The 27497-nt window shown below is 29.6% G+C and overlaps 1 long non-coding RNA gene across 1 annotated transcript; it reads right to left on the bottom strand.

The window, feature by feature from the left end:
* Positions 1 to 11583: 11583 nt before the first annotated feature.
* On the bottom strand, positions 11584 to 12012 carry LOC113372042. Its single transcript, XR_003366697.1, has 3 exons — positions 11899 to 12012; positions 11718 to 11828; positions 11584 to 11645 (listed from the first exon to the last, which is right to left on the bottom strand). It is a non-coding gene; the product is annotated as an uncharacterized LOC113372042 (long non-coding RNA).
* Between the last annotated feature and the right edge of the window lie 15485 nt (positions 12013 to 27497).

Below are 27497 nucleotides of genomic sequence, written 5' to 3'. Positions count from 1 at the left end.
GTATATTTCATAAAGAATAAATATAAACTATTATGCAACAAATTGTTGGAATAAGGAACGGAAAATTATTGCAAGCTGCTCATTCCAAAATAATTTCTCATTTCAATCCATAGTTGTCGATCTTGACCATAAAGTACTAAACTTTCGAAGTTTAGAACATGCTGGTCTTCAAAATAAGTTCACATTTTTTAAAAAATCCATTAAATTTTTATTTGTCCCAAGTTCAATTATATATTTTTGATTTAATTTATGTTTCACTTAAACTATTTCAGTTTTTCATTCGAGGTCCACCTATCATATTTCATTTGAGTCCCAGAATGTAAATAATAAATGGACACCCTGAATATTTTTATTGATTAATTAAACAAGCTATATTTTCAATTATACACAGTTTTAATTATAATATTTAGCTATAATATAAGATACATTACAAAAATATTTTAATTTAAACTTAGAACGCAATTAAATATTAAGGAGTAGAAAATATTACTAATATCTGCATCGGTATAAAAAAATGAGTCTGCCAATTTGTTGAAGGATAGAGCTTTTTAAATTAAGTTTCACATATGACATAGGAAAATGTATATGAACAGCAACATGGTATTAAATATATCAGTTTTAAATATCATAGTTTTCTTCATTGATAAATAAATATCTATAAAATCGATAAAATAAACTGTTTAGTCTTCTCCAGACAAGCTGTATAGTTGCAATAAACAGTTTATTCTTTAACTGATAGTAAAACTGACTAGATCAACATATATTTCTTAGTAAAAATTCTTCAAATAGAAACTGCTAAAATCAATATCGAGAACAATAAACATTTTCCAATTTGCGAATTCAAAGAAATGGAAAGATATCAAACGACTATAATTTAAGGCGCCATATTAGTTAATAAGTATTAGGGTTAAGGTGCCTAGAAGTAATATATTATCATGCAAAATTTAATTTTCAATTAAGTTAGGATATTTTCTGTTGATAATTTCTATGGCCGAGATACCAAAAAAAATACAACATTTATGAAGCATTTAGTTCGCGATATAAAGATGAATTAAAAAATATATTCTATGTGCAAAACTACATAGAGCTTTTTATAATTTGATTATTGTTTCTTACTCTGAAAATTTGGGAAAAAATATAAATTTGACTCTAAAACAAAATTCTATGATTTCTTATTCTACTAATATAAATAATTATATGAGCAACGAAATATGATAGTACAGATAAAAAATTCAAACAAAAAGTACAAATATCAATTTGAAATTGATACCCACAATAAGCCCAACCTGTACTTCACTGGACAATTTTGTTTATTCAATTGAATAAGCAAAACAGTTGAAGTGTAGAAGAGAAAGTTGTTCAAAAATAAATACTATTAAACAGATTAATTTGCTTGTTGGCTTTATATAATTCTCTACATAATAAACCTTCAAAGTAGCAAGAAGATATAAAATTCTATTCAATAGAAGTAAAGAAATGAGAAAAAACATCAAATGAGGTTAAGTAAAAGTGACGTATAGACCACGATAATAGTATGACGAGTTCATGACTTTTGAAAGCCAGAAATGTTTGTGTAGAGTCATTTGATGATGGCAAAATACAAATAATCCGAACTAAATATTTGCACAAGCCTCAAACGAGCGAAATCCCAAGGACGGATTTCTAATTGCACGGATAGTATTTTTTGTTTTCACCGCGTAGCAGCTGTGTAGTGTGCAACAGCAAGTATATACGAATGTGGTAAATATGGTCAAGGTAAAGAAACGCTTAGGTGTATATGCAAAACTTACGTGGCAGTTGATAATTGTTATACTGCGCTCGTGCACTGCATTATTATTAACTGTTTGTTTTCTTTAACGTTTTATATTCAAATCATTTATTTGTGGAAACAAAAAAAAGTTCAATTCAATAAAAAATATTAACACTCAAATTATTATGAACAAACGAACAATCAAATTCAAAACGAATAACCAAGCACGAACTAAATGGCCTAGTTACGAACTCCATACGCAGTTACTTCGTCGCAGCAGGCTTTTGTCGGCAATCAATTTGCTTATGAATTACAGCTGTTCGAGATAATATTAAGGACGTTACGATAATAAATACAATTTACTATAATAATCTGATTAATATGGTAACTTGGGTAAAATAAAGCATGCCTAAGCTTAGCTTTATTGCGAAACCAAAATAAATTGAAACCAAAATACGTGGATACCCCTATTACTCATAAATATTGATCCAGGTTTAAATAAGAATAATAAATTATAAATGCAGAGTAAAAACAGAAACGAAATAGCATACGGTCTCTCAGTCAATCAGAAGTAAATGCAAGAATGCGAAAAAATTTAGTTTTTAATTTTCGATATACCTAGCATCAGATAAACATTTAAGTTAGTTAAATAACCAAAGTAGTGACCTGGTACACTGCCCTACATCTACTTGCACCATGCACAAAAAGCACATGGAACCAATATCTGATCCTTCGAATTCTCTTGCTCCTAGATCTAATCCACAAAGGCATTACTGAACATGTATGAATCTACCTAAACCTTATGTAATAGGTACCCATGATTGAAAGCTCAAAAATGTTTTGGTATAGCGTCACACTTATAAAAAAATATCGTTTCGAACTTTCGAAAAGAAGATTATTGTGAAAATTTTCCGATAGGGATAACCAATTATCGATCCTATGCTATCGCTTTGAACTTATTAATGAACTTTTTGTAAGTGAAGAATTAAATGAAGCATATTTATTACTTCCTGTAGAGTAAGTTATTGAAAACGCAAATAAATTGAAATTATTTTTTACCTATTGAATGGCATTTAACCACAAAAGTTAGACAGAATATTCTTTAGTAATGCGCACAAATTATAAAAATACATTATCTCACAAACAATGAGTACCACGTTCAAATGATTTAATAATAACAGTATTGGCGGAAGGTAAGACAAAAACAAATTACGTAATTATCTAGGTCACTTTCTGTTAACCTCAAGAAAAAATTATTTCCAAATCGCCAACAGACCGCATAATAATATCATGTGTCCTTTTTCAATGTTCTAAAGAATGTGTATGCAATGTTTCGTTTTCACTAAAGCCGTCACCGATGTAATAACAATAAAGAATTTATCAGAACACCTTTCGCAGTAAGCTTGCGCTACTGCAATGTGGGATATTGGGTCACAAAACAAACCGCGACGTTTGAAGCGTGTAGCTTTGCTTTTTGTACTGCAAAATTAACAATAGAATTCTTCGCAATCGAATTCCACAGAACAATTTAAATTACCAATAATCAGTCAAATGTAAAATTGAGAAATAATAATATTTAGCAATACAACATCTATCTAAATATGGAATATAACACTAGTCATGCAAGTAATCTATATATATTTACAATTTTTAAACCCAATTTAAAAAAAAGTTACTTTACACTTTGCCGTCCGCACGTCTCGTAAAAATTTCTTCGCTTGGCGCCTATAGTACTAATTCGTTATCACGTTGCTTGTGCGCGCCCGTTCTGAATATTATCGAAAAATTATAAATTTTTAGGTCTTACTAATGTTGACGGGTCTAACTTTTTGTTACCTAAATAAAACACCAACAAGGATGAAAAGATTTCTGCCACTTGCCAAAGAAATATACTGTGCTCATGACACCACTACTGTGGTGTCGCCGGCTGTTGAGCGCTAGTTCGCGCACGACACCACTGTGGTGTCGCTGGACGGCATAATGTTAACTAGATAACTAATAACTAGAGAAGTATCCGACATCTTTCAAACACAAATGATCAAATCATCAAATAAGAAAATTTTCAAATACATAATTCATCACAAAGACCGCATTGGGGAAAATAATTGAAGACATTATTAATTGCATAACTAGCATTATGAGAAATATTTTTTCCTTGTCATTTTTGTGAAATTCAAACCGTATGCAAGTTTTCTGCTGTAAAATTATTCAGCTCGTGTGCAAACAACAATATCGTGTGAATAATATACTTGCTTTAAAACAGAGGTTGTGTTCTTATGATTCTGTTTTGTATAGGAGAATTAGATTCATAGGAGAGAATCGCACGTTAGTGTGTTGCGTTCTTCGCACGAGGATATCCGGGACGTGGAATTTCTCACAGAAAATATACACACTCATTGCCGATTCATGTGCAAAAAGTAGCAGTGATGGCTAATATTCGGTCAATAAACATCACTATATAATTACACATATTATACTTGTTTCAGCATTAGGATATAAGTTATAATGATAATTAGTTTCGATGGAAACGTAATTTTACATAAAATCAATTGTTTAGTAAAATTTTAAATTTATTGTTGTAGTCTGGTACTAATACGAGGTTCGGCATAAGCATGAACAATATGTCCATTGAAGTCATTACAATAAAGCAAATATAATTTTGAGTTTAATTACAATTTTTAAGTTATATACTGTGTTAAGAATTTTTGAATCAGGAATGTGTTAAACAAATTTTAAATCTTGCCTTCGCTGCTTTTGGTTAATCAGTTTGAAATGCCGTTAGAAGAGAAAAAAGTGGAGCACGGGAAACATCGCACACGTAGAGTAAGTACAGTGATCTCTCTCATGACTCTCTCCCTTCCAAAATCAGCAGCGCAGCGATCTTCTCGTTAATTCTTGTTGTTGTTGTTGTTATTGTCATTTTACCAAATGGGCACTCCATCATGCTGTGATGGCTCTTGCACAGGTAGAAGTTTGTTCGCACGGTGCAAGCAAGCGCTGTTAAATATCAACACCGCGAAGGCCCATCATCGGTGAATTAGACTTTGTTTTATTGGCCTCCTTGATTTACAAACTTAGCTATTTACATTTACATAATTCTAATAAGGAAAATATCTAAAGAATTAGACTTCAAATCAAACAATTTTAACTTTCTTACAAGCAAATTCCTATTGCAGTTATGATTTAGGTATAGAAATTTTGTTTCAATATTGTGCACGACCAGACGTATTATGATACATGACGCTATCATTTTGGCCTGCTTTAAACTTACATTCATTATGTTATAATTTAAAAGTATATATATAATGTTATCCCGAAGGAGAAAAAAGATTAACCACTGGGTTGCTTTATCGAAAACTTTAGGAATATACAACGAAAACAACTTATAGAACACGTAATTCGGATTACTAAAAAGACAAGTTTATCACTCGCTGCTCCCTCAGTACATTCTATAATGCTATAAAGCATAAAGTTGCTAGGCACTGGCTGATGATGGCATTGTGTTGAAGACATGAGTGCATGTATCATCACATAGGAATGATCACATTCTCACGCATTTGCTCACGCCGAACGTATAAATTGGTTCGATTTTGCGCTCGGTAATTGTTTTTCTTCTCGTTCGACTTGTTACTTGAATTCCAGAGTTTATAGAGCCTGAATAAATAACTATGTGCTATTACAATTTTAACAATTATTCATTTTATGTGCTTTTTCGACTTTCAAGTTTATTTCACTTTATGTTGTTTGGTAACAGCTAAAAAAATTGCATAATGCTTAATTTATAATATGAATTCAAATTTCAATTAGAATTATGTGAAGCTATATGTAAGAAAATTTGGATAATTATTGTCATCATTGAAATAGTGACATATTATAACAATATGGAGGTTTTATTTTAACTACAAATTTCAATTATGCATTGGAAAAAGTTTAGCCGATCATTTAGGGGATGCATTTTTTGAAAACCAAAAATCGACAGGCTCAAGGAAATAAAAATAGTGTTTTAACCAGTTTCAACCAAATTAATATGTTGGTGGCGATACTAATTTTTTCGCAAAAAAAATCGATCCCACTGCTGCCACCAAATAAATGTTGGGGCTCGATTAGCTTTTTTCTTCATCAACCAATTTCGTTATATGTTATATTGAATATCAAACAAGTTTATTATTATCATATTGAATTTAACAGAATACTTTTCATGAAATCATTTATTTTCTCGCACATTTATAACTCTGAGATATTGTCATCTACACGAAATCTACACAGCTTGTTTGGAAATGGGCTAATTTTCAATTGGAAACATATTTGATCTATGTTTTCAATTGAAACTAGACATCGCGCGACCACATCCATATATATATACATATATATATATATATATATATATATATACAATGTAAAATATAATGTATAACGCACACATATAAAGTAAAATTGTACACAAAACGTGCATTATCAACCACATAAGAATGCGTAAATACAATTTTGAAATAATTGCGATAAAAACATTCTGCTTATAGTTTGGAACGGAAATAATATTGATGTTCATGTGTGCATATTTGACAATGTTTTACGTTGTCTTGCATAATAATGAAATACGTGTATATTTTTCTAATACTGATAGTACGTTTTTGCTTAAATTAGAGATTGCTATTCTGAAAAATATTTCATTAACTTATGAATAAATTGGTAATATTAAAGTGAGGTTATAGTACTTATTGTATTAATAATATATTAACGTATGAAGGTGTAAACAAACGTAGTCAAATCTGTTTCACTTATTTTGAAAATGTCACGATATCAAAACCATTTGTGTGGGAAGAAAACAACAAAGCGCTAAGGCTTTTGTGTTGTTATTATCACCATTGCATTACTGAGACTATATAGTAGACCTTTTATGAGTTTGGCAATAAAACGGAAAACTTTATATAAGCGCCGTGCACAAAGAACCGCGATACTCTTTGAACATTGCGCAATGTTAGGCTTACAGTTCTCTTCATATGAATATGTTAAGGGCTGAGCATAAGCATATATGCACAAAGTTCTGTGTTTAAAAGATGTATCATATTAGAATTATAATGGCCAACCTGGCCCTTTTTTATATTAAGTACTCACAAAGCGGTGTTTGGTATCAGCAAACCTTGCAGCAGCTTTTTTTTTATTATTTTGTTCACTTAGGGCCGGCGGTGGCGATATCGGTTAGAGCGTGGTCTAGCAACAACTAGTTCCAGGTTCGCCGGATCGATTCCCGCTACCGCCAAGCCTGACATCAGGCAACTTTGATGTCAAATTTCCACTTGAGGTCATAGATTTCAAATATAACCTCAAGTGAAAATCGCCTCCCGTGGGTATAATTGCACATATAATATGTCAGTACATACTTCGAGTATAATAATTAGTCATAACTGGACTGGACAACTACTAGGTTGCCGTTCATTCAAGATTCATATAATGAGAATAAGTCAATATAATTACTCAATGTCCTAATGTGTGACAGATTGTAATTAAAAAAAAAAAAAAAAAAAAAAAAAAAAAAATGAAACATCGTGTATTATAGTTCTTTATATTAAGGCGCGCACATATAAATTAGCAGCTCTTTCAATACGATCGACGGTCTAAGTATTCAGCTTATGAATAAACTTCCACTCAACATCCGAAACTTAGACAGCAAAAAATTTCATGCTTCCCTAGTTAAACTTTTTAAAGAATTAGCTTTATATGACATTACTGAATTTTCTCAATTTGATTTCAATAACTATTTTCTTGCATAATCCTTATCCTTTATCTATGTAGTCTGACCATTTGATCCCCTGTACAACCATATTTTTTTAACTTCCCGTAGGGTAAGTTATAGTAATCGCAAAAAAATCGAAAATGAAAATTTTTATATATCTTTACGTTTCAGAGGTTTCTGAACATTTTGGCATACCTTAGAAAAATGGATGTATGTGTGTGCGTGTGTGTGTGTGTATGTGTGTGTGTATGTATGTATGTATGTATGTGTGTGTATGTATGTGCGGATACAAATTTTCGTCGACGATTTCGGGAACACGGATCAACAGATTTGAATAATTCAAAAAGCATTCGATTCGTATTGATAAGGAGGCGTGCTGATTAGTTTTTGGCGAAGGCAGGTCTAGCCGTTCCGAAGATACGGGGCAAAAAGTGCCAAAAACGGTACCTTTGTTTTTAAGAGAACGGAGCGTCCGATTTGAATAATTCAAAAAACATTTTACTTGTATTGACAAGATGTAGAATTGATCAAATTTTTATGAAGGCAGGTCTAGCGGTTTCGGAGATCTAATGAAAAAAGTAAAAAAAATGCCATTCGGCGGTTAAAAATGATCATTAGACATATGCACATCAAATTATCAGATATTTTATAGAGATTTTAACAATAAGTATAATTTTTTTACATTTCTATGGGTTCCGTACCAATGCTTATGCGTTAGACGGCGACGCGGCACTTGCGAGCTTCGACATTTCGTCTCTATGCAGTTCAACCAGTGCGACTGCTTTGGAAAAAAGTTCAGAATTTCCAAACTATGTCAAAATGAAGAAAATAATTTTTTTTTCAAAAAAAAGTAATTTTTTGTCAAATTTATAGTTTCTCAAAAATCTATTTTTTTGAAGTAAAATTTTTTCAAAAATGTTAATCGTTTAAAAATAATAATTTTTGGTACGGGAAGTTCCAGCAATTTGCCTTAAGGCGCGATGCCCTAATTGCCTTAAGACAGAATTCCACTTACAGCTAGTTTTTAATTTTTTTTATTGCTATTTTATTAATTTAACATTTTTACGGTTTTAAATGAGTATAACTTTCAACCTTGTGCAAGAATGTTGAGCTTGACTGGTGGTCAAATAGACTTTAATATAATGAACTTGATGATGAACATTGTATTTAATGTTCTAATGCTTTTTTCAGCTCTTTTTTTTCAGAAGCGAAATTCGTGCAGCTACTATGATTATTATAAAATTACTATCCTTTTAATATTAACTATGAATAAGCTTGACAAGAGCCTGAAATAATATCTATTATTATTGATTACGGCTTGCTTATGAATAAATAAATAAATAAATAAATTAAAAACTTCTCATCACAGCCCTAGTATAGGTTTCCATCCAAGAATTTCTCCAGACGCGGAGCGTCTGCGTCAGTGAGAGCAAAACAAAGTAAACTGTTATAAAACAACGAGCGACAAGCAAGTGGACTTCCCGAGTGCGTCGTGAAAGGCTACTTCTCTAGAGCTGTTTTACGTGAGAGATCGCCAGTCGGCTTGCCGCCGCACATTCACATTAACAACATATTTGTTGGTACCATCTTAAAAATCTCTACTGCTTCACAAAAAATAGAGAATTTGCAAATTCCAAAACTGTAAACATGGAACGGAAAATCAACACGAAAAATATATGAAATTTTATATCATTCAAAATATTAAACTTATGCATAATATTATTTACGAAGTATAAGACTAAAAATAATGATTTTTATTTGAAAGAAATATCTTATCGTAGCGGGAATAGGTCAGTCAGTAGCATAACCGACTCACACGCCAGGGATACCCACTCGGCTGGACTCGAGAATTATCATTTAATTTAAATTAGAATAAAAATTAGAAATAGAACCTTAAAAAAATTATGAATGTTTAGATATATTCTTTAAGATTAAAATGAGTCAAAAAGTATTCGATTCGTATAGACGGGGAGATGTGCTGATTTGTTTTTGGTAAGGCAAATTCAGCCGTTTCGTAGATACTGATCGTGAGCAAAAAGTGCAATAAGAGCAGTTATTGAGGGAACGGATCATTCGATTAAAATGATTACAAAAAAGATTTGCTTGTGCTGATGATGTAAAGAAATTATTAGTTTTTATTTTTATTTGCATTTAAGATTTAGAAGGAAAAAAGAAGAATGAAGAATTTAGTTGTAAATAAGCAAGTACAGAATATGTATAAATAAAAATAGTATAGAATATAAAAATGAAATATTGTATTGTAATGTGCTCTTTTATTAAAAACTTTAAATTTTTTTTCATTAATACAAGTTTTAAAAAACATTTTAATCAATAGTATTGAATCATCGGTTTCAAATTTCAATCCGAATTTTATTTATTTTTAGATTTTTATAATTTTTTATAACAAAAGGATTGAAATGTTGGTTATTAAACGGATTCAAATCAGATGAATTTTAACAAAAGCCGCAGCAACGCGTGGCCGGGTATGCTAGTATATATATATGTATATATATATATATATATATATATATATACCCTGTAAACAATTTTATATTGCCGTTAGGTTGCGGTTATATAAAAATGTTACCTAGTTATATAACGTCAACCTCACCGTCCCTAAGAAATTTTATTACCTGAAGGTAACTATTTCCTACCCTGTTAGTTAACTTGTTATATAACATTGTTAAGTTGCGGTAACATACTGTAATGTACCTATGCGATATGAATCAGCACTTTTTGAAATGCTTATAATTTATGCGTAAATAATTAATTTTTCTCTAAAAAAAAAGATTTACTCATATTTCATTTTATTTATTATTTAAAATTAATATTTTACAATAAACAAAGTAGCAACAAATATTTTATACTAAATAGAACAGCAACAAATATTTCATAGTAAACAAAATAGCAAAAAATATTTTATAACAAATAGCAACAAATAATTTGTACTAAACAAAACAGTAACAAATATTTTATAACAAACAAATAGCAACAAATATTTTGAACTAAACGAAACAGTAATAAGTATTTTATAACAAATAAATAACAGCAAATATTTGTTGCTATTGTTTATTATAAACTATTTTGTACTAAACAAAACAGTAACAAATATTTTATAACAAACAAATAGCAACAAATATTTTGAACTGAACAAAACAGTAACAAATATTTTATAACAAACAATTAGCAACACATATTCTATACTAAACAGAACAGTAACAAATATTTTATAACAAACAAAAAGCAACAAATATTTTGAACTAAACAATACAGTAATAAGTATTTTATAACAAATAGCAACAAATATTTTGAACTAAACAATACAGTAATAAGTATTTTATAACAAACAAATAGCAACAAATATTTTATACTAAACAGAACAGTATCAAGTATTTTATAATAAACAAAATAGCAACAAATATTTTATACTAAAGAGAACAGTAACAAATATTTCATAAAAAGAATAACAACATTATAATAAAGAAAATAGCAACAAATATTTTATACTATATAGAACAGCAACAAATTTTATAAAGCAATAATAAACTTCATAACAAGACAGTAATACAATATAATAAACAATACAGCAACAAATATTTTAGACGATACATAAAATTTATATCAATTACATTTATTTTTTGTTATTTACACAATGAAAAACAAAATAGTAACCTATTAAACAAAAAAATAACATAATAAACTAGAATATTTTAGATGTTAAAAATAACAATATTAAATATGTTATAATAAACAGTAACAAATATTTTTCGAAAACAATAACAAAAATATAAAATTTATATTCATTACAATTATTTATTTCATATTTTCAAATGAAACACAAATTGAATATAAAAATATTTTTAAATGATATTAATTAATAATAAAGGATGGAAATAAAAATATCTAGTTTTGGTCTAACTATTAACCTAGCTATCTCGACACACCAATATACAGAAACTTTATTACATAATTCCAAATTGACAATTGATGACAATTTTCAAATACAATTATATTTTTTTGCAAAGAAACAATACAACTATTAGAATTATAGTTGAGCATTATGGATCTTTGATTTTTTCTTATCGAGATACTTCCAACATCTTCATTTTCAATATTCACAATTTGTCTTAATTCCATCGTAGCCAATATGTACTATTCCACCTTAAAAACAAATGAGAAAGGTTAAAACAGAATTTATAATAGTAATTAGTTAACAAGAACTATGCCATATACCTTTCATTTATTCCTTGTTTTGCTGTTAAAACCCTCTTGATATTCTTTCATATTAATCACATATGTTATTCGAGGCAATTTAGGATTTAAACCGAGACTTAGAATCCAATCCTAAAAAGAAATTATTACAATAATAAAATATAAACCTCAAAAGCCATTAAAAATTTAAACCGTTATTTACCTTTAGTATCTTCTAGCATTGTCGAAAACTAAATTTTCATATCCAAATAATAAGCTCTAGTTTTTTTTTGAGACATCTCCAAACGCAAGCCTTATAAAAATAATTAGGCTTTTAGCACAGTAACCAACAAATAAATTATACTTACCCTTCATAATATTATATATCAAACAGCACTTCATAAAATTCATTTTGAGGTTATTTCTTATACTCTCCCGATTTCAATGTAGCTGTACAAATTTCACATAAGCAAATATGTAAAGTTTACGCCATATGTATACTATATATTTTTGCATTTTTATTTATACACGTAGCACTCAATATTACAAAATATTTAAAATAAAACAAGACCAAACAACCCAACAAAAACATCCTCACATATGACAGAGTATAAAATCAAAATGGCGTACAGGCTACAGGGCGCAATGCACTCTGGGAAACCTGACTCCTGAGTCTGAGTCCCTCTGCCGAAAAAGGAAGACAACTGTTAAACGTTTAAAACGTTTAATTAAATTCAAAAATTTTATTATACTTTTTTGTTATTTTTCTTTGATATTTATAATTTCACGTGTAAATAATATTAACATTTATTTGAGTTTTCGATTATTTTATATTTTTCGCTTAATATTCCATAATAAAGTCCTCCGTAACACCTGTAAATTTTTATTTTGATATTACTTATAAATTTATATCTTTTCTTCCGTATTATTGTTGTTATTAATACAAAATTATAATGTTTCAGAAATCACTTAATATTTATATGATCGTAAGTTTTATAAGTAATATCAAAATAAAAATTTACAGGTGTTACGGAGGACTTCATTATGGAATATTAAGCGAAAAATATAAAATTAATCGAAAACTCAAATAAATGTTAATATTATTTACACGTGAAATTATAAATATCAAAGAAAAATAATAAAAAAATATTATATCTGAATTGGGAATTGAACCCCGGAGCAAAAATTAGAATTCCACGACGATATCCACTCGGCCAACCTGCTGTTAATAACGAATAGCTTGCAAAGTATGCAATACGCGCGCTGCTAAAATGCAAACTTTAATTTTTATATTTAAACCGCTTTTCACAGGCCTCTAATATTTTACCACGGTCAGTTTGGGCATCAAATCTAGCATTGTGCCAAGTTTCATCAAAATCCGAGGCGGGCAACGCGTGGATTCTCCTTATAAGTTTTTAAATTTTTTGAAAAAAATAGTTTTTTTTAAGTAAGTAATTGAAGAAGTTAAAATTCTATTTTTGGAAAACTTAGAAATGTAATTTTTTTTATTTAAAACTTTGAAATTTTTACTATAACTTCCCGTAGTAAGTTATAGTAGTCGCAAAAAAATCGAGAATGAAAATTTTGTCGACGTTTCGGGAACAACATTCGATTCGTATTGATAAGGAGGCGTGCTGATGCAGCCGTTCCGAAGATACGGGGCAAAAAGTGCCCAGGTAACCCAGATTTAAGAGAACGAAGCGTCCGAATTTAATAATTCAAGAACCATGCAACGCGGCGCTTACGCGCTTTGATATTTCATCTCATAAAAAACATTTTTCTTCTAAAGTTTTTTTTTTCAAAAAATTCAATTTTTTCTAAAATGTAAAATTGTTTAAAAAATCTATTTTTTTCAAAGTTGAAAAAAAAATTTTTTTTGAAAAAAAATTAATTTTTGGTACGGGAAGTTCCAGTAATTTGCCTTAACGCACGATGCCATACACCACTAGTTAAATCAATCTAATCGGTTGATATAAAAAATATATATATCCGGAATTTAAAAATTAGATAAATCGATTTTTCATTAAAATATAAAGTTGTGGAAAATATTTTCTAACAAAACATTGCACATTTATAACATCAGGTAACAAATGTATATAACTTTGTAACTCCCGATATACATTGCGCTTACATTACACTTAGTTAACATTTGTTATATAACTTTGTAATTTCAAAATACATTGCGCGTACATTACATTTAGTTAACATTTGTTATATAACTTTGTAACTTCAAAATACATTGCGGGTACATTACATTTAGTTAACTCTTGTTATATAACTTTGTAACATAAAAAGTTATATTGCGGCAACAAGTAGTGTTTACTGGGTATATATATATATATGTATATATATATCCTTGAAAACCCATTCCTGCATCATCTTCCATGGTTTGGAAGGGTGGGTTTTCAAAGATAGTTACTAACTATCCTTGAAAACCCACTCCTGCATTATCTTTCGTAAACCCTAGGTCTTCATCGGGTGCGGTCGGTTCTTTGTTCGCAACGTATACACTACATAAATCTTTAATTTAACCTTAAAACATTTTTTTACTTTATTTATTATGTTTTATTTCAATTATGTCATTTTAAATGTTTGTTATTGCTTTTCCTGGTGTGGTATGTATCAATTTTTTACTTGTTTATTTTATTTTAATCTATAATATATTTCAAATTTAATCATTTTTTTAACATTGTAAAAATTCTTGTAGATACTGTATGAATATCAAAAAAATTACTGAATGATGACACATATACTGTGTCGAAACGTATAAATAAATAGATCTTTATTTATTGTTCTTTTATATCGACGATTGACTGCAAATATAACATTCAAGAATATATATATATATATATATATATATATATCTACATATAACATTAGTGATTTCGTATTCACAATCAATAATTCAACTAAGAAATCTCAATCGTTTACAACAGCTCTGTCATTCCTAGGGTATCATTAGAATGTTTATGTATAATTCATTGCTTGCAAAATAAACTTTATACTATTTAACTTACGAAAGCAACAATTCCGAATTCAGTATTGAATAAATTTATATATTTACAAAACAATGCCATACAAAGTAGTATTATAATCAAGCATTTGGCCAAGCAAATTATTCAAATATAGCAAACCGAATCAATAAATATATAAAATGATTTATGTTTGCAATAGATATTTATGCCGAAAAACTTGTATTTGTTGAAAAGGAGATTCAAATGTAATTAGCATCTTTGATGTATTGTATTTTATTTGAATAATGCGTAAATATTTCTGTCGCTTATTTAAATAGGTTTTCTATAAATTAACCCCTTAACCAACGATTTAGATTCGAAGATATTGGGCCAAAATTGTAAACAATTGCATATCAAATATTACACGTACTATGCTCATCATTGTAGGTTAAGGGGCTAACTATGAACTTTTATTGCCGTTATTTAACAAATAACATAAAAATCTATAGATTTGATTACTTTTACAAGTAAGTGGCTAATCTAAAATATTCCAAATGGATAAGTATTTAGTATTTCTAATTATAAGTTAATATATTAAAGACAGTACGTCATTTTAATTTAAAATATAGTTTGTTGGAACTATATATCTACTATATAAATAATTAAAAAGACGATTTGATTTTGATCAATATTTAATCCGATGAGAAAATATGAACATTAAACTTTTTATGATCAGAACAATATTTTTAATGACAAAATATAACAAAAGATGATCCTGTTTACTATGGTCACTTTTGGCTACATGTCAAGGGACGCCATAAAAATATTGCTAATCAATTTGTGAATAAAATGGTCAAATAATAATGTAATTTTAAAATAGCATATATAGAATATAAAAGTAGAGAAAATGTAAAAAAATGCAAACCTGGTGAAGTTTTAACACTGCGTTAGCCGTGGATTTGCTGTTATTCACCCCCAAAACTCTGAGAATGGCATTTGCCGTAGCCAGCAGAGTGACAGCGGCGCGCGACCTCCTCCGCTTGCGTTCCACAACCGTCGAAGTGCCGCCCGTTTGTGTCTGGACTGGATTCGCAACGATAGCGCTCATCTCAGTATATCCGAAGTCACAAGATCACAGTGGCAAAACTATCAACTATACACAATAACAACGACCCAAAACTCTGTCCTGTAATTGTTCGTCAATTAACAGACCGGCATAAATTAACTGACTGCTTGTTTAGCTCCATCACTTTTCGATACTGCCCAAATCGAACCACTTCTTGGCGCTCGCGATGACTTAACTTCTTGGGGACACTGCACCTTGGGTTTAATTGAAATCCGCGCGCACGGCGTGGCTTACCGTTTGTTGATCAACTGAAAGTATTGTAAACGAATGCGTTACTATATATATTCACACACTTATACATAGATAATGTTCAATAAACGAGAGGGGATATAATTGTATGTAATGAAATAACATCCACTCCTGTGATATGACTTATCATTTATTATTTTTTGTGTTGACAGTATTAGTTGAGTATTGTATCTTGCTTTGCCAACTTTTGTGAATGCAATTATATATTATATAAGTTATTGAATAGTGACAGTAATAATAGAGAAAAAATAGGTTGAAAATATGTGCAGTAATATATTAATGATAAAATAAAATAGAATCGTATGAAAAAAATTGTATAGTTCATCATTTTGTTAAGAAGATTCTAATTTAGGAACAGATACAATGTATTAAAAGAGCGGCATAAAATAATTATTTAGAATGAAAAAATAGTTATTTAGAGCAATAATGAGAGTGCGAGTTAGTGAAATTATTAGTAAATTGTTTATGTGTCTTTATATGCCAATTCGTTTTAAAATTGATGAAATAATTTTACTAGAAACAATGTTATAGAATTTATGTAAAATTTCAATTAAATTTTAAAACATTTTCTATATACCTAACCAATTCTATGACGGCAATATTTATCCGAAACTTGCCAAATACCAAAACATATATCAAATTAGATAAATTGGTGGAATGTACATTTTACACATTTTTGAAGACAATAAGGCACTTACATTTGTAATGAGTAATACTTTTAATCATTAAAATAAAAAATTAATGATTTTAAATCGATTTATTGAAACAAGATAATACTTTTTTATGATTCAGTATCAAAATTATCTTTAAGTCCAATTTCAACTGATCTCTATTTAATGTATTTCTAGAAAAACATTCGTTCGTGCACCTTTGCCATGGACGGAAAAGAAAAGTTCTTATTAAACGAATGTATTGGATCTCGGTCTGTTTACAATGTACAATATTTTGGTGTGATTCTATTAATAGACTGTAAACAGTTATCAAAATTAAATTGACTGAAAATCATTTAAATTTATATGAGTGGTCACAAATAACCCACATGTTTTGTATTTAATCACAGCTGAAAAGAATATGATATGGTATACAAACATAAATGTAGCTTTGGCAGCCACAGCTAACTAACTAACTAACTAATTATGTAAAGCGAGCGCTTGAAATGATTAAATATCCAAATTAACCCAAAGTGATTACCCAAATTAAGCGTATGTTTAATTAGATATTTAAAAAATATGCTAGGTATAAATATAAACAAATTTTGAGCTATTGAATTTCAAACGGAAAATTGTTACAATTTCAGTAGGTATAAAGTGCGAAAAATTAATTATTTATGGTATTATTTGACGCAATCTGCATTGAATAGCGTTATAAATAAAATGTGGTTTACCATAAATCATTGATTGCGTTTTAGGAAGAAAAGGTGAACAAAGGCAAACCAAAGCATTTTAAGATGAAGATTTTTGGTACTTAATGAGAACTCGATCAAAAAGCAAAGTGTAAGTAAAGACAAAGATCTGATAATATTAATATAAATATATATCAACTTTAGTTTAAGTTTTTATTTGTGATAAATTTATTTGAGCTGTGATAGGTCAGAATAATCGATTTGAATAAATATAGAAAAAATTTCATTGATGATAAAATATTGCTAAATTATATTATATTAATCTTTGATTAAGGTAATATAATTTAACCCTCCGTCGGGCGCAGTCCGAATATGTACAGAATCGGGCGCAGTGTATCTAACATATACAGATTTTAAGATTATTCACAGGAGGCTCATAGTTTTATATACTTCTATTTAATTAGAGTTTTTACAATGCTGAATATTTTTTTTATGTGTAAATAAAAACAAAATATGTAAAAATGATCTCTATGACTTCATCACATCATGAAAAAACAAACTAAAATGTTATCCCTGTATCTGCCAGATCGGCTGCGCCCGACGGAGGGTTAAACCTAAGACCCATATAGATTTAAAATGATAAATTTAACGAATATCAGTGTATTATAGCTTTTCATTAAAGTAAAAATAAATCGGAGATTTTGTACGCTTCTTAAGAAATAGCCATAACATTTGAAAACTCTACAAGTAACAATCGACATTGCTCGCGACCTATCGTTCAAATGACTATAAATGATGCCTAATGTTCATATATTTCACTTTTTATATTTACAAAATGAAACACATGTAGACGTAGACAAAGCCAAACAAACAGGTAAAGCGCGAGTGAAACCCCGTTATTTGTATTTTACCCAAACACCGTTTCGTAGCAAGAGCATGACTAAACTTACTGTGCACAGACTATATAATGATTTGTTGTTTACGTACGAAATGCAACATCTGCTTTCGTTCTAAAAACCCATAAAAATGATTCTACCTGTGACTCATCGTACATCAATCAAGTAATCGGAATATCAGAAATAAAGAACATCATGTATTTACTTTGTTTAAGGTACACTTACTATACCTATGAACGTCAAGTGTTTACTGCTATTTCTTCCGTACAATTCCGCACTTACTCACGTATATTTGAACTTATCTCGTAGAACGTAAGCAGTAAAAGGTTCACAAAACACACACAAATCCAAAGGGGGCGACCATTAATCACTTGAAGTTTTCAGAGGGAGAGGGGTTTGACAAAAATCACAAAATATCACGTAGGGGTGGGAAGGGTATAGTAAGATATCACGTGTATTTATTTTTTAACTATTTTTTTAAAAAAAAGTTCAAACATTTAAAAAAATTAAAAATTATACAAATTTTTCTCGTAACTAAAAACACACGTGATGTTTGGTGAGGGAGGGGGGGTAATTTTGAATATCACCATGTATCACCAAAGGGGAGGGGGGATCCAAAAATTTCTAAAAACTCACGTGATTAATGGACAATTTTTAAGTTACATAAAATTTAATAATACAGTGATAATATTATAAATAATATATCTATCTTAACATTGGATATAAGGGGCCAATTCTCCTTTCTTCATATGAATTAAAAAAAAGTGAAAACTGTCAAAATGCTATATAAACTAACTTCACCTATGTGTTATTATGACATCGCAAATACATAGCATTTTGTTAGTTTGTGTTACCAATTTGAAAGGACCTATTTTAATGGAAAATTGGCCCCGAATCAATTAAACAAATTTTGATGTTCTGATATATAATAAACACGAGATGCTGGCCAATACTGGAACTGGCCAATTTAATGTGTGGTACACTAATTTCGACAAATTCAAATATATATTTTTAAGAAAATTAAAACTTTCTAGAATGCAGATGAATTACCAAAATAATGCGCCCAATTCAAAACTCTTTTCATAACCAATGATATAAATTCCAGGAAATTCATAATTTTCAAACTAGTCCAGCTTCGAACGTTTCACGTGACTGCAAATGTTTCGATTCTCTTCGAAAAAATGTAGAATCTTGAAAAAAAATTCTAATAAAATTTAGAGAGATGAAAAACAAAATTAATAATTTGAAAGTAATTTATTTAAATAATCGAGTTCATCGTTAAACTTACCGTTAAATCTTAAATATATGTAATAATACACAAACCTGAAACCTTATTTATAGAGAGCTTTATGAGCGCACATTTCTCTATTTGCATTGCATTGCGTGGGTTGTCGACCCACCCAGGCTAAGTAGATTTTTCTTTAAACATTTCCTGGTACAACATTGTAAAATACAATCCTGCTAGATATTAGGAGTTGTCTTTTTCTGAAGCGTATTGTAAAGAAATTTATGGTGATTGCGAAAACTGAGAAAGTTAATGATTTCAAGCAATTCGAAACATTATTACATTAATGAAACATTATTCTTTTATTATTAAACGTATCTGAAATCTAAAAATATGTTTGAATCATTATTGAAAACAACAGGTGTTTACTAAATGATTACTACCATTAATATAAATTTATATTTATATTGATTGACTTTCAAAATTAGGGACGAAATTACACTCAATTAAGGACACATTACATGTTTGATAATAATGTAAGTTTAATTACTCTATGAGATTATTCTAATACTAATACAGTTATACTAATTCGTGTTTAAAATATATTTTGATTTCGCCCGACTAATGACATGTTACGCATCAAGGAATATTGTGAAGCGACACATATAAATTTCACTTTTACTATTGTTGCTGTCACTGGGTATCATACCGGTTTCTGAGCAATTTTGCACCCGAAGCGAGTTGTACAATTCCCGGAACTGAATCGCAAACTATCTGATTTTAATATAAATGATCACATTTTCAACATTTTGTATGAAATAAATGGAAACTAATCAAATTTAATAGTTTGAAATATATTCAGCCTAAAATACAAACTTGCGTAGAAAACCATACCGACCCTGTGACCAGAAAATTGAAAATTCATGAAAATAAACACCTAAAAAAAAGCGCCTACACAATGATAATTGACAGCATTACTTCACACAACCTAACTTATTTTATTTATAATTTATTATTTTAGTTTAATTTCATACAACTACACAATTTATTTTAAATTGTCATTAGAGAAAAGATTTGCACCTAAGAAATATTTCGACATTTAATTTACATGTTATCCTCGAAATTACTAAGTGATCAATTCTGATTTAGTAAGAAGAATAAAACAGATAATAAAGACAGACACTTATAATAAACGCAGTATTAAATATGTTACATGAACAATAACCATCAACATTCTAATATCGCAACCCGTATGGATACAATGTCACATGCACTAACATGGCTGAACATTGCAATCAGATTTGCATTGGATTAAAACGTTAATTTCTACTTCGAGTGAAAAGTACCCGTCAAATGCAGCTTTGCATTGTCTGCATATATTAGTATGGCCGAGCTTGGCATATAGACTCCTGTCACATTAATGTTAAAGTTTGTACTTATTAAAACTAATTTCATATTAATTTAGTGTATAATTGGTAATTTTCAGGCCATCACAAGTTGAGAATTCGATGAATATATCAATTTGTATAGTATTCTTGCTGTACATAGAAAACTTGAATAACAAAAAACATATTTAATGAATTGAGATATTTGAAATTTCAATATATTATCTTTATAAATTTGTTGAAACTATTAGTCATAACTATCTCGACTTAAATAGAAATATATTAAAGTCTGATTTATGAGTCACAAAAAACAAAATATGTGAAGTTGTATTATTATAATGAAATATAATTTAAATATAAGGGGTACAAATAATTAAAATTAAAGCTTATAATTATGTATAACTTAATTTTACTTGTTAAAACATAATCCAGAACGTTCTGAATAGTTGTGCATTGTCCTTTTCAACGAGAGAAGGAAGTACGCAATCGAAAGACCAATGCAGTTGCATTCGTTTGAGTTTCCTGTCTAATAATCAAAGAAGTTCTACTGCGAAAACAATATCAGCTTATGCACATTGACTCATTTTATTATAAAGAATTTTATTAGTGTGCCATTTCATGATATGAAATTATGGTAAATAATATTCAATTCAGAGGCAAATGATAAACTCTTCAATTCCATTGGAAATACAAAAATAATGTTAATTTATATATTATTCCTTATATATGGTTTTTGTTTATGTAAATTATATGAGCTTCGATATTTGGTAATAGTGCAATCAATGTCTACAATACATTCAAACTAAAATTTCGAAAAATTACGAGAAAATAGATATAAATATCTGTCTTTATTAGTATACGCGCAAATGGTACGTCAGATCCCGTAACTTTTTTTTATAGACATTTCGTTGTGCAGCTGTTTCCTATTGTTATTTATTTTATTGTTGTTCCTACGTAGGATTTTGTTGCTTTAAGGAATATAGCGCAACACGAACAAAGACGCACTTCTTACTTTTTTACTTTTCTCGCACGCGATGATATAAACAGGTAAAAAAGATTCTGCCAAGAAAAATACGACTAGGGGGGTTAAATAATTATCTCAGTTGAATAGCTAAAACACCAATATATATTTAATAAATATTAAAATTAAAGAGCAAGTTCAATAATTTAGGTCAATGTTTTCTGCTTCACAACAATTCTGAAACAAACGCCGTACATACCTAATATTTGCGTTTGTTTATTTGCTGTTAGAACCCTTTGCTTATACACTTTGAATAAAGTGCTTATGTAGAGATAGTAATTGAAATGGTTCATATGAAGTATAGTGAAAATAGTCGTAAGAAAATAATTTAATTTAAAAGAAACTTTAGCTGATCATTTATTTAATAACTACTGTGATATTTAGCAAAATAAATAAAAATTATAACAAAAAATATATACATAAAAATTTGAGAATTTCGAAGATTTTAATGAATAAATATAGCTTATATAATCATTACTCTTTGAACAGCTGTCTTATTTATAACATGAAAACAGTAAAAGCTCTAATAATCAGTGAAATGTGTCAGCAGCTATTTGAATAATCATTTTTCCAAGCGTCTAATCATTTGCATTTAACTCTAAATGCTAAGAAAATATTTGCACAACCCAGTTCAATATTGACAATTTCCATTTCAAAATGGCTCAGGACGGATATTCGTTGTGGCAGTATTATGCAGGAATGCATTAGAATTTTAAATTGACTGCCATCGCTCACCGGACTACAATGAATCGTCCCGTTAATTGCTTATTTATCGATCCAATACCCTTTTATAATGCACCCAAAGAATGCGTCAGCAATGTCAGCATGTTGTTATTGCTATTAGACGCATAGTGCGTCGGCAAATCCTTGTTTTACTAGTAGAAGTTTGATTCTTGGCAATGAACAAATGATTTTATTGCTAAACCTAATCTTTACTTGAATTTCGACATTCCTTACCTAACACCAGCGTTCTATGAATTCGACGATAATGTATTTCTGTGTTATTTGCACTAAAAGTAAATGTTGACTTTTTGTCGCGACTGCATCACCCATATACCATGAATCAACTTTACAATTTTATTTACAATTCAGAATGTTATCGACATGACGTCGTTGTCTTGTCGTTATTGTTGTTTCACATGTCTGAATGTAATGTAATCATGGTATATAATAACAACTATTTCAAAATATAGAATGTGCGCATTCATTTTTACTGATTACTGCAGTCTTATTTTTAATTATATACAGCGCTTATCAAACAAAACCGTTCAATATTATTGCTTAAAAGTTATTTATCATTACGCACAACCGCATATATTCAGATTAAGGGGATAAATATTGTAACATTGTCGAATATTTATAAGAATTATATAAACTAAATTGGACAGTTGAAATTATTTGTTTAAAGTATATTAGAACAGAATTAAATTAAAAATCTGAATTATTTTCGATATAGGGGCCGTTCAAGTATTACGTAAGCACTTTAGGGGGGCGGGGGGGTTATTGATTTGCTTATTTTGGGTGACATGGGGGCAGGGGGGTCTAGATGATGATTACGTCATGGTTTTTTTTTTTTTAAAAAAAACTGTGTAACCGTTTTTACACTCCGAAACAGCAAAATTGCCTTTTGCAAAAACGCCTCGCTATCGAGTACAAACCGAATAACTGTCGAAACCATACTGTCGAAAATATCGAGAACATTTGTCTAAACCATATAAAAAACTTCAAAATTAAAAATCTTGGTACGGAACCCAAAAAAAATTTTACAAAATGTGTACACAATATTAAAATCTCTATAAAATATCTGATAATTTGATGTAAATATGTCCAATAAACATTTTTGATCGCCAAATGACACTTTTTTAACTTATGTTTATTGAGAATCCATATCTGCTAGACCTGCCTTCTCAAAAATATAATCAGTTCTTCATGTTGTCAATTCAAGTAAAATGTTTTTTGAATTATTAAAATCGGACCCTCCGTTCTCTTAAAAACTGAGTTACCATTTTTGGCACTTTTTGCCCCATATCTTCGGAACGGCTAGACCTGCCTTCACCAAAATCTAATCAGCACATCTCCTTATCAATACGAATCGAATGTTCTTTGAATTATTCAAATCGCTTCATCCGTGTTCCCGAAATCATCGACGAAAATTTGTATACATTAATTGCAAAATGTTTACGTAAGCATGGGGGGAGGGGGTAAGAGCTTTGCTTACTTTTGATGACAAGGGGGGTGGGGGGGGGGTAAATAATTGTAAAAATCTGCTTACGTAATACTTGAACGGCCCCATACAAAAAAAAAATTGAAAAAAATAAATTAAAAAAAAAATTTTGAAGCAAAAATTTTTTTTTCCAAAATCAATTATTTTGTTAAAACAAGCAGAAAGTTTTTGGAATCATTCAAATCGGACGCTTAGTTCACTCAAAAACTGCCATTTTTTGCACATTTTTAGCTCTGTATCTCCGAAACCGCTAGACCTGCCCTTGCCAAAAACTAATCACCCCTTCTCCCAATCATTACTAATTGAATGTTTTTTAGATCATTCAAATCGGATGCTCCGTTCTCTCAAAAACTCGATTTCTGTTTTCTGCACTCTTTGCTCCGTATCTCCGAAACGGCTGGACCTGCCAAAAACTAATCAGCTCTTATCCCTATCAATAGGAATCGAATGTTTTTTTAACCATTCAAATCGGTTGATCCGTGCGCCCGGAAACGTGACTGGAAATTTGTATCCACACATACATACACACACACACATCCATTTTTTCTGAGTATGCCAAAATGTTGAGAAACCTTCAAAACGTCGAGAAATGTAAAAATTTTCAATTTCGATTTTCGGCCCATTACAATAACTTACCCTACGGGAAGTTAATAATAGTATTTTCACTACACGTTAGAAATACAATATAGTTTTAATGATATAACAATAAGTATAGTTTTATTGATATTTTTTTTATCAAAACAATCCCAAAATATTAGTAATGTGTTTATTTACCTACTTAAAACGCAGTTAATTAAATGTATATCTGGCATACTTTATTGCCAATGTTATAATGGAAACAAATTAGTGGCAATCAATCGTACAAATAACTCAACGGTATGTAGAAGCAAAATAACAAGCCTCATACGATGGTGTAACGGCGCAGCGCGGCGCGGCGTAGGTTCGTCAGAGATGTTTCTTTGCGTGGGTCCGTTGTTCTCGCAAATCGAAAAGAACACGAACCGGAAACCGCCTAGGTATTTCCTGCCATCGCCTTCGCTAGCTGTCAACGGCGTTCTCTTTCGCGGTAAAAGTCATCGCGGATCAATTACATTGCACCTTCCGGTGAATGGTTAATTAGGAATTGGAATTAGCGTGGTTTCAAAAGGTCTTATATGGGCGATATTTCGAAACTAAATGATTGATGAAAACAACATATGTACTTAATTGCAAATGGTTTTATGTGACCACGATTATGTTGTTTAATTCTGGAAAGAGTAACATAGGATTTACGACCTTTTATAAAATCAGTGATAATCATGTGATCTTTAAATTGTCAAATCATGTGAATTAAATGTTAATAAAATTAAAATATGAATGTGGTCCATAAAATAATATAGGGTAGATTGGGCTAAAAGTTAAGAAGGCGCAACACCTATAATCAGTAAAGTTAAGAATTTTTTAAGAACAATATTTAAAACCTTGATTCTTACGACGTCGCTATTAGAAAATAAATGGCCATGTTTGAAAATCTATAACAAAAGTATTTTCTTTCGTTGTTAGTTTTTTGGTTCTGAGCACTGTTGCTTAGTTTACGATATATATTAATATTTAATATAATATTCAAGTATACGTTATTTAATTGTTTTATAAGATCGTTAATTTTAAGTTAGATTTCTACAGGTTTTTTTTAAAAAAATAACTTCTATAAAAACTTACACCTCGTTGGGACAAAAAGGACCAACTTAGCCTTTACCCTGGCAAAGGTGTGAAAAATATAAAAAATAGCAAATAAAAATAAATTCAGTTAAATACGACAATTTTGTAAGAGATAAATTAAATAAATAGTTATTCCAACTCTGCTGATGAAAATTTCTGACAAAATACCAGATCAGGGTTATTTACAGTGTTATCTCAATAAAAATGCATCCATAATTTTGCATTGATTTAATAATATACTCGTACATATTATTTTATAAAATCCCTAAAAATGAAAATAAGATATTGCACCTTTTTGCCGCCCTGGCTGTCCCAATTTACCCAGCCTATGGGATAAAAATGACCAGCTTACAAATTTTTGAAAAACAGCGGAAAACACATTCCTACAATGATGACGTAGCTGGGAGTTTTGAGAACATATAGTCAGATACTTTTTCGTCTGATATATGTTATTTTTTGTGATATAATTGGTTTGGTTTTCGCAAATATAATTGCTCTAATTAAAATTTGATTTTTAAGCACAGTCCTACCCTATACATGATTTGAGAGATTTATTTATACATTTACATTTACATATATTACATTTATTATTACATTTATTTTCAATTTAAATAAAACAAATAAAATACTAAATTTGTATTCTTTAATATTTTTAACTTCCCGTAGGGTAAGTTATATTTTTTATGTTTCTTTGCGTATCAAATTTTTTTTTAGATTTGGCAAACATTTTTTCATACGTTAGAAAAAATGGATGTATGTGCGTGTGTTCATGTATGTATGTATGTGTGGATACGCTTTTTCGTCGACAAACGAAGCGTCCGATTTGAAGGATTCAAAAAACTTGCACAAGCAATTGAGTCACATTGCACTTGCAATGAGAATTGATTCAATGTGTAAGGAAGACAGATCCAGTGGTTTCGGAGAAACAGAAAAAAATCCATTTGGCGGTTAAAAATAATCATTAGTCATAAGCTCATCAAATTGTTTTATATTTTATAGATATATAAATAATAATAAAGTACAATATCATGAGTTTGGTAGCAAAAATTAAAAATTCATTGATATAGTACAAACAAATGTCCAAAACATTTTCGATAGTAGAATCAACCGAATGGGTTTCAAAAATTTAAATTAAAAATTTTACGATAAGTTGTTAATATAAATTTGTTGATACGCCAAACTGTGTATCTTCATTAAGATCTTTTTAATTTTATTTATTTGCATAGAATTTATCTATATATGAAACCATAATCCTATATTAACGTAAAACCCTATGTTTGTAATTTAGTATTCATAGAAGTATCCCGTTTGAACCCGTACTTGTAGTATTCGCGCGCGTCATAAATGACATATGGAATTTGAAATATGCAATACATGCAGACAATAGAATCGGTCGCTACAACGATGGTTGGTTTTTTGAATGTGCGAATATTGACAAAAGATGGATTGCAATGGCACTGTCGAATACTGACGTTGATGTACCATACTATTCTGACGCAAATACTGGTAGTGCATTAGAATACAATGATCGGTTGTTACTTCACGTTTATACAGCGCATATTTCCGTCAAACTTTGACCAATGGATTCAGATTCATGTTGGCTTTAAACTGAAAACGTACCACAAAAGTGTACTAAACGTACCACGATTACATTCTAATGGTCAAAAAAGACGGATTGAGAATTTTCTACAAAAGCACTAAA

This window comes from Ctenocephalides felis, unplaced genomic scaffold, assembly GCF_003426905.1.
Source record: "Ctenocephalides felis isolate EL2017-DRISC unplaced genomic scaffold, ASM342690v1 CF-g0.4_SCAFFOLD_01533, whole genome shotgun sequence".
NCBI lineage: Eukaryota > Metazoa > Arthropoda > Insecta > Siphonaptera > Pulicidae > Ctenocephalides > Ctenocephalides felis.
The sequence above is the reverse complement of the archived record's forward strand: the minus strand, read 5'-3'. Positions and strand labels throughout refer to the sequence as shown.